Source organism: Halichoeres trimaculatus, unplaced genomic scaffold (genome assembly GCF_033239565.1).
Source record: "Halichoeres trimaculatus isolate MK-OKI-2021-1 unplaced genomic scaffold, fHalTri1.1 fHalTri1_scaffold_2, whole genome shotgun sequence".
NCBI classification, from domain to species: domain Eukaryota; kingdom Metazoa; phylum Chordata; class Actinopteri; order Labriformes; family Labridae; genus Halichoeres; species Halichoeres trimaculatus.
This window is the reverse complement of record NW_027437180.1, coordinates 11,845,326-11,853,614: the sequence shown is the minus strand read 5'-3', so window position 1 is coordinate 11,853,614 and position 8,289 is coordinate 11,845,326.

Below are 8,289 nucleotides of genomic sequence, written 5' to 3'. Positions count from 1 at the left end.
ATGTCAACTTTTACAGGAATAATGCTGCACAATCCTCACTTCAGGACCTTTTAACATGCATGTCAGTGTGTGTGTCTGCCTTGATCCCCCCACAGCCCGTATATTGATTTTTTGATTGTATTGGGATGTTTCTAAGCAGAGAGTAAGTGTGGTTACATCAGTCAATCACATTGCGCCCAGTGCCCAAGTGACTTGTTTATTAAGGGGTTGATGAGCAGTCATGATAGTGGACATAGCATGGAGAAAGAAAAACAGAACTCAAGTAAACTGAAACACCAAACAAATAAAGCTCTTTCCTAAACAAGGGTGAAGCTTGACTAGACTTTTACTCGCTTTCAGACACTTGGAGAGCATCACTGGATGAAGAGTGAGGTGAGTTAGCCTTCTGCTAGAAAATCTTCTGCTTTAGTTCTTTTAGATTTAAGTGCTGCCCCTTGATACTGTTGATCATTTTATTTTACTGGAATGACTCAAACACTACCTTGGCATGTCTGGTTTAGTTTACATTGGTTTTATTTTTTTTTATCTACATGACAGATTTTTTAGTGTGGAAATTGGCAGCTCACAGTCATCTCAATCAAAGTTGACTTGTGGAGTTCCCTAGGGGTCAGTCCTCAAACAACTCCTCTTCTCTCTATATGTGTTACTCCTGGGACATATCATCCGCAGCCATAACACTAACTTCCACTCCTATGCAGATGATACACAACTGTATCCGTCTTTTAACCCACATAATTTTAACCATCTAAACACACTGGGGAACTGCATCCAAGACATAACATGCTGGATGTCACATAATTTCTTACAATTAAAACTTGATAAGACTGAGGTGCTGTTTATCAGCCCTGAGTAGTTCAGATTGGCAGACTATTTCTCCTCTTTTAATCAATGTGCTTTTAGTGGAGATTTTAGCTGAGTGTGTTTCAATTGTTAAAATTCAACATTTATTTTCTTTTACCACAAACTTTTTTCTTTTAAAGTACATGGGCAGGATCTTTAATTCTTATCTTTTGTTGTTTTAATCTGTTTTGATGTTGTTATTGTTTGTTTTTTTTTCTGATTTTTTCCTTACCTTTAATTAGTGGTGGTTTTTAGCCTTTTATATGATGTATTTTTTTGTATTCACATTTCTCTTTTACACCTCGTTTATTTTTCCTCTTATTTTTTTTTACTATTTGTTTCATTTTGTACAACACTTTTTAGAAAAGTTAATTTTTATATTTCTATTATTTGGCCAACCGGGTATGTGTCAAATACCTGTAATTAGCTTGTGCTAACATGCCAAGTCAAAGACTCTCCTACATAGGACCTCGATGCTACAGGTGGTTGCTCGGCTAGAGAATGTGTTCATGTAGGCAGTGGGTGTGAGCTGCTGCTGGCACTGAGCCAAGGAGGAGGAGCCTGGTTTGAATGCTGTGTTTACTAACAAGTAACAAAAAACTCCTGCTGACCTTACCTTTAAGCAAAGCCTTTGTCTCTCAAAGATGAGATAAGAGTAAGTTCATTAATCCTTTGGTAAATTTTGTGCCACAGCACAAACTAAGTGAAAAGTAAGAAGAAGAAAAAACGGTTTGTTATAAATACAATGAAAGAAATATGAAGTACAAAAGTAAGTAGGAATGCAGAGTGGCTTGAGAAGTCAGCAGGCTGTTTTTATGAGGACATGTTACTTCAGACAACTTGTTTTATTAGTGTTCCACTGCTGTGCACTCTCCCATCACAGGTTTGGGCAAGCAACCCACAAGTTTATTTGGCTTTGTTTCAGACTGGTTACAGTAGAAAGAGAACAAAAAAAGCCTGCAACCCTCCCAGAAAGATGGAAAACTGAGCTGTTGAGCAGGTTTTAAATAAGTCTACAGCTCTGATTTAGCAGAGTAATAACCTTTCTGAGCTGATACTGGTAATCTCTTATCACTTGCTCCTTATGACATATACCTCTAGGATTACTCATATTTTTAAACACCACTTTGATTTAATTTGAAGTTCAATACATATGGTTTATGTATACCTGAGTTAGGATTAGGGGATTGGGGTTAGGTGGGTTGTGTCAGTCTCAAGTTTCCTCTCCACCTCCTCCCTGGGCAGTGGTCCCCGCTTCTCTCCAGGCCCATTCTCTCTACATTACGTTGGGTGTGGACTTAGACCTGATAGCATAGGGTTTGAGTCAGGGCCAGGGAGTCAAGGGTTAGGATTGGGGTCAGGGATTTGGGTTTGGTTTAGGGTTGGGGCCGGTATCAGGGGATCGAGGCTGAATTAAGTTCATTTGTGTAAATTACATTTGTGGACTGAACCTCTTTATGAGTGGGCATCCCCTCCCTGAGACCCTATTTTTGAAGGGTCTAAATTTCATGTCCCAGGTCTGTTTCACACCTGTATGAAGAGCTGTGTGAGACTGAAATGTCCTTTAAATTTTTATTGTGTTTGTTCGCCGTCATGACCTCAAGCCTGTGCGCTTGCTCCCACTGTGGTTGAGTCTGTTAAAACTTGTTTTTGAGTTTGACCCACAGGGGACTAGTGCAGTTTGGGATCATCCCCCTCAGAGACTCAGTCCACTGCTGTGGGCAAATTAAACATCCGCTTGACCTCGGACTTTATGTCCTTTAGGAAGTGCTGAGAATAGCCTCGTGGGCGGGGGATTGTAAATAAGGTGTGAGTAGTGGTTTCACCATCATCAAGATATGTACAAATTCTGTAAAATGTAATAATTGGGACTTTAGTAGCCCTTAAAATGTATTTTAGGGTGGTAACTGGACTTGTGCAGAAGCGCATGGTTGTCCGTGTCCATAAAATACACCCACATGACTAGACCTTTATATTGATCTCTACACGGCAGGAAAAATGGGTCCTGGGTGTCCATACATCCAACACTATTCAACGGTTATATACTCAAGGTTATATTTTATTTTGGGTGGTGAGTGTTTAAAATAAACATGAATTGATCAAAATTGGCTTGTAAATGGGACCATAGGATGAAAATAACATCCAATTAAGTGATGTACAGAAGAGGTTTTATTGGGCATTTCGCTGATGTGCCTCTCCCCCACTCTGCCATGAACATATTCACATGCCCTGGAGAATATTTCCAACCTGCAGCACATCCACTTACCTGAAGGAAGAATTAATAATTGAACTGGAAATCATCATTCAATTGGGTGAGTATAATTTTAGGAAGTTGCAAGATAGTTTTATTGGGTCTTTTTGAATCCTCCTGACAGACTGGAGCCCAAAACCAGTAACTTTATGGGTGAATGCCCTCCACATCTATCAGTCAGTATTAAAATGGATATAAAACTCTGAACAATCAGTATAAAATCAATTAATTCAGCGATTCTGAAACATTCAGAACCCCAATCACTTGGCCTCCCTGCAGAGACCTGCCAGGTCTCCAGTGCCTTGTGGATTTTGAGCAGGAGGTAGAATAGGCGTGGCAGTCTGGCTTTAGTTGTGTAAGTGTGGACATGTTATTGAAGTCAAGCTCTCATATGGAGGGATCCATGAAAGTGGTGTCACTTCTTTTTCAGGTGGAGGTGGTTTGCAAGATCCAATCCCCTCTTACATGTTTAACTCGTTCCTCTAGTGGTCCAGATCGTGGGGCATCACCTGGAAGAGCAATGAGTTTATTTCTCAGATATAAGAGTTTCATTAAATGATGGATTTGTTAAGTTATTCTTGGACGTACCTCTGCCCATTCTCCAGCCTTAGAGAGAAGTTAATTACTGGGAATGTGACTGTGGTCTGTGGTAATTTTGTTCTGGCTTAGAGAATAATTGTTGAAGCTGTTTGTTGTTTGGAACAGGTTGGACAGTTCACAGATCATATTAAGCCCACTAAGAGGATGACCTTGCTGACCTGAGGTGAGGGACGAATCCTTTTGATCATCTTTGTAATGTGATGAGTCTCTGCTCCTGGGCACCTGTCAGTTTGAACGGAAGTGTCTACGGGGCTTGAGTCTCCTATAATTACTTAAGGGTTAGAGTTAGGGTTGGGGTTAGAGTAAAAAGGGGGAGTCTGTGGTACACTGTAATGGCTTTCACTTTGGATTCTTCAAGAATTGTTTCGAGTTTTGCCTCTGTGTGTGTGTGTGTGTGTGTGTTTGTGTGTGTGTGTGTGTGTGTGTGAGTAACTGGGAAATTTGTCCTCTAGAAGGAGCCCCCCGAATCAGTTGGCTCTGTGGCTAAGGCCATGTCCACACGTAGCCGGGTATATTTGGGAAATCCGATATATTCTATACGTTTACGCCTGTTGTCCACGTGAAACTGCAGCTTTATGTCACTAAAAATGAGGTTTTCTGAAAACTCTGGCCAAAGTGAAGATTTTGGAAAACTCTGGTTCATTCTGATTGGTTGGCACAGGTTTTACGTCTGAAAAACACTGCCCATTATGGCATGCTTTGAGCCGCACCTCTCTGCAGATTAACCCGCTGCGTGTGGACGAAAGTATAAAAAAAAAAAAAATGAGGTGGGGAATTTGTTTTTGAAAATACCTGGCTACGTGTGGACATGGCCTCAATTGCCTACTGCGGGCAAATGGAACATGTGTTTAACTTCAGACTTTATTTCCCTCAGTAAATGTCGTGAACAGCCCGGCAGGCTGTGAATAGGTTGCAAGTTGCTGCCTCTACATCATAAGGTTAAGTACAAACTGTGAAATCAAATTAATTGTGATTTTATTAAATCATGTGTCATAAATCAGCAGGGTACCAGAGGGAAATGATCCATGTGCAGATAACTCAAAAAGTATTTAATTAAACCAAACCCAAGAATCCCAAACAAAGTCCAAAAATCCAAAATTCCTAAACAAAACTCTGGAAAACTTACTTCACGAAATACTGTAGACAAAGAACTTATCTGTGGAAGCAAGTGACAACAAAAAGCAATAATGATCTGCTGAGAAACAGACCTTAACACTGACTATACAGACAAAGGAGGAATCAACACAGGTGTGAGACAAGACACAGGTGAAACACATGAGGGGCAGTTAAACTGGAGGGAAACACAAGGCCAGGAAGAAAACCCAAGGCCTTGTATACATGTAGCCATGTATTTTAAAAAATAGTTCCCCCTTCTCCGTTTTTAAAAATACCTTCGTCCCATGCAAGTCTGCTGATAAGTGTGACTTGAAGTATGACAAACCCATAGATGGCTGTTTTTCAGATCTAAAACATGTGCCAGCTGATCAAAATAAATCCCTTTCATTCAGCTGTGACGTCTGAAAACCAAAAACTCTGTACCCCTGTGCATACATGAAGTAATGAAACCAGTGTTTTCCAAAATCTTTACTTTGGTCAGAGTTTTCAGAAAACATCATGGTTGGTAACCTAAAAAGGTGGTTTTGTGTGGGTGACAGGCCTCAATGTATAAAAATATATAAGGTGGACATGCCAGACTAAGTGTCATTCAACACAGGTGTAAAACAAGACACAGGTGAAACACATGAGGGGCAGTTAAAATAGGAATCACAAGACAAAAATCACAAAGAATAATTGTGAAGAAACCCCAGGTGACAGAAACAAAAGAAACCACAAACCCTGTGATCAGCGAAAAGCAAACCAGAGACCAAATCATTACACCTGTAGGAGCCAATTCCTTGGTTTACATTTATATTCATTAGTTGAAGCATGTTTTAGTTATATCTCCAGGCTGTGTGGTGTGTGCACTTAATGACTTTGATCCCTGCAGGTCGGAGAGCTTAAGAGGAAGGTGCTGAGGTCTAGGTGTGTGGCTGACTGAAGCACAGAATCTTCAGACCTTGCGGACATGCAGGAAGTCTTGGTTTTGAGAAAGTTTTATTTACAGTTTTTTTTTCTTTGACCAGTTAATTATAAATGTCAATTCCATTCTTTATATATATTTTTTGAATCCCAGCCTCTGGACTTTCCATCCTTTTCTCTGGAGCCACAAGCATCCAAAGCAGAGTTTCTCAAACCTTTTCATACCATGGACCCCTTTTCAGGTTGGACATTTTTTCAAGGACCTCCTCATTATTGTAAAATAGTTAGCATAATATTAATACTATTTAATAATTTTCTCCATTGTATTTTACTACAATAGAATTAGAATAGATTTATAATTTCCAAGCAATTCATTTTGTAAACTTTGACAGAATGTTGACTCCAGAGGCAGTGGTGTGCCCAGAAGGAGGAGCAGGAAGGGTGGTCAACCCCCTATTTGTGTCCTTGGGCCCAAAAACCCATGCTATAGTGCCCCCCTGGGTGCAAAAACGTGTAGCAAATTGTCCTACTAGTTAGCAAAACACACTTTACTGCCTTTTTGGATAGTTAGAATATGCCTTTTTTTCTTCTTTTTACCCCTACTCTTCAAAAAGTCTGTATACACCACTGCAACAAAGTGTTCTTTTTTCTTCCTGAGGGTTTTATTTTTTATAAATTGCACACTATAGAAATGCACAACCTATGAGAATTGAGCTCATGGCACAAAACTTAATGAGGTTAGAGTATTGGAAAAAAAATAGCTGACTTTCCTGGTTCAAGATGTTCTAGTTTGTTGTTTTACTTTTTCAGTGATCCAGCACACTTTTACAATCATTTTTTAATTATTCTGTGGTCCCCAAGCTATTGTTCGCAGACCCCTTGGGGTCCTGGGACCCCACTATGAGAAACACAGGTCTAAAGTAACAGTTAGCCTAAGCGTGATTGACACGAAAGGTTTAGAACTTAAGGAAACCGTGGACACTACAACACTGCAGAAGGTATTCTTAGGGTGATAACTCAAGTGAGAGTGCATGTCTATCAATGTTTTTGAAGTACACCCATGTGATCAGCCCTTTCTGTTGATGTGTTCAAAAACTTGACGCCATTCAGCTGCAGGTTGTATTTTAACTTTATTTTGGGGCAGTGAGCTTTCCAATGGACAGGAAATGTTCGAAGCCAACATGTGAATGTTGCCAAAGTCTGAAGATGTCGTCAAGATAGTGGAGATATAATTGGGGTCATAAGGGACATTTTTTAATGCAACTTTCTTCCAATCTACCATATAGATATGATGCATGCCTCAGGTTAGGGCTGGGGTTGGGGTTTGTTTAGGGTTTAGGTTGTAATGTAAGGTGCTGGGAAAATCTGTAGACAGTTGTGTCAGCTTTAACGTAAAAGTGTCAGTAAAAAAATAGTGCTAGTAAAGTCTGTTAGTTCCTGTTCTTTAATGAACAATAACTGATAAGGCATCCTAATAATTAAAACTGTGAATCACCTGAAGAGGAAATAGTTTGTCACAGAGCAAAACAACAGCTTTTTATTTATAGTTATTCTGTAGCAATCAGAAACCCAGCTGGGCGGCAGGATGGTGCTGCGCAGACTGAACCAGCCTTCCTGACTTCCTCTGATTATCTCTGACTCCAGCTCCATCGGTGCAGCAGAGGGTTTGTCAGGTCAGAAACCTTCTGAGTGGGTTGTACTTTGCAGAAGTCTCCTGGCTCTTATGTAACAAACCTTCTGCTTTGAAAGGCAAGCTTCGCTGTCCTCAGATGCCTCTCCAAGCCAGGACATTGTTGACCCATCTCTTGTTGTTTACCTGAGTGGGGAAACAAGCTGCTGTCAGCTCCTGACACTCCCAGGCTCATATAAAGCTGTTGGCCTTGTTATGAAAAATGACAGCGGCAATCATCTTTTGGAAAACAGATCCACAAATATGTTTATCTTAATCTTTTTCTTTTCTACACTGCCTGATTTATGTCTGCTCCAACAGCAGTGTTGTATACATGGTGATATTTCTACTGCACAAGCACTAAAATTAGAAATTTATGTTAAAAAAATCAAATAATAACACCAAGGACAAAAAATGTTTGTGTATGCTTTAAAAACTTTTTCATCTGAGTTGGACATTGTTTGGATGAAACCCTCCAGTGTCTTGATTCTCTGCTAAACTGAGCAATCATTTTCCATCATGTCGTAATATTTTGTTTTTCGTTAACTCACACCAGGCTGGGAAGTCATTCTTTGCCAGACTTCTTTGTTGAAAGTTTCGAGCCTGATCCTCCGCTGACTACATGTAGCTCAGTGTGGTCAACTTGGGGCTATACAGACAAGATCCACATCAAAGATCACAGACCGTATAAGAGTCGTGGATCCAGCCACGGTGACATCAGAACCCCCCATGAAGCTTTGTGTTTGACGTTAAGGCCACCGTCTTGGTTTATTGACAGAAGACAGGAGTGCATTTGAATGACTCAGTGAAAGCACTGATGTGTTTCTATCATGGCTGGCACTAGAAGGAGATACAGAACTTAGCGTTTGAGACCTCTGCATTTCACAATTCTACAGTTTCATTTAGCAGA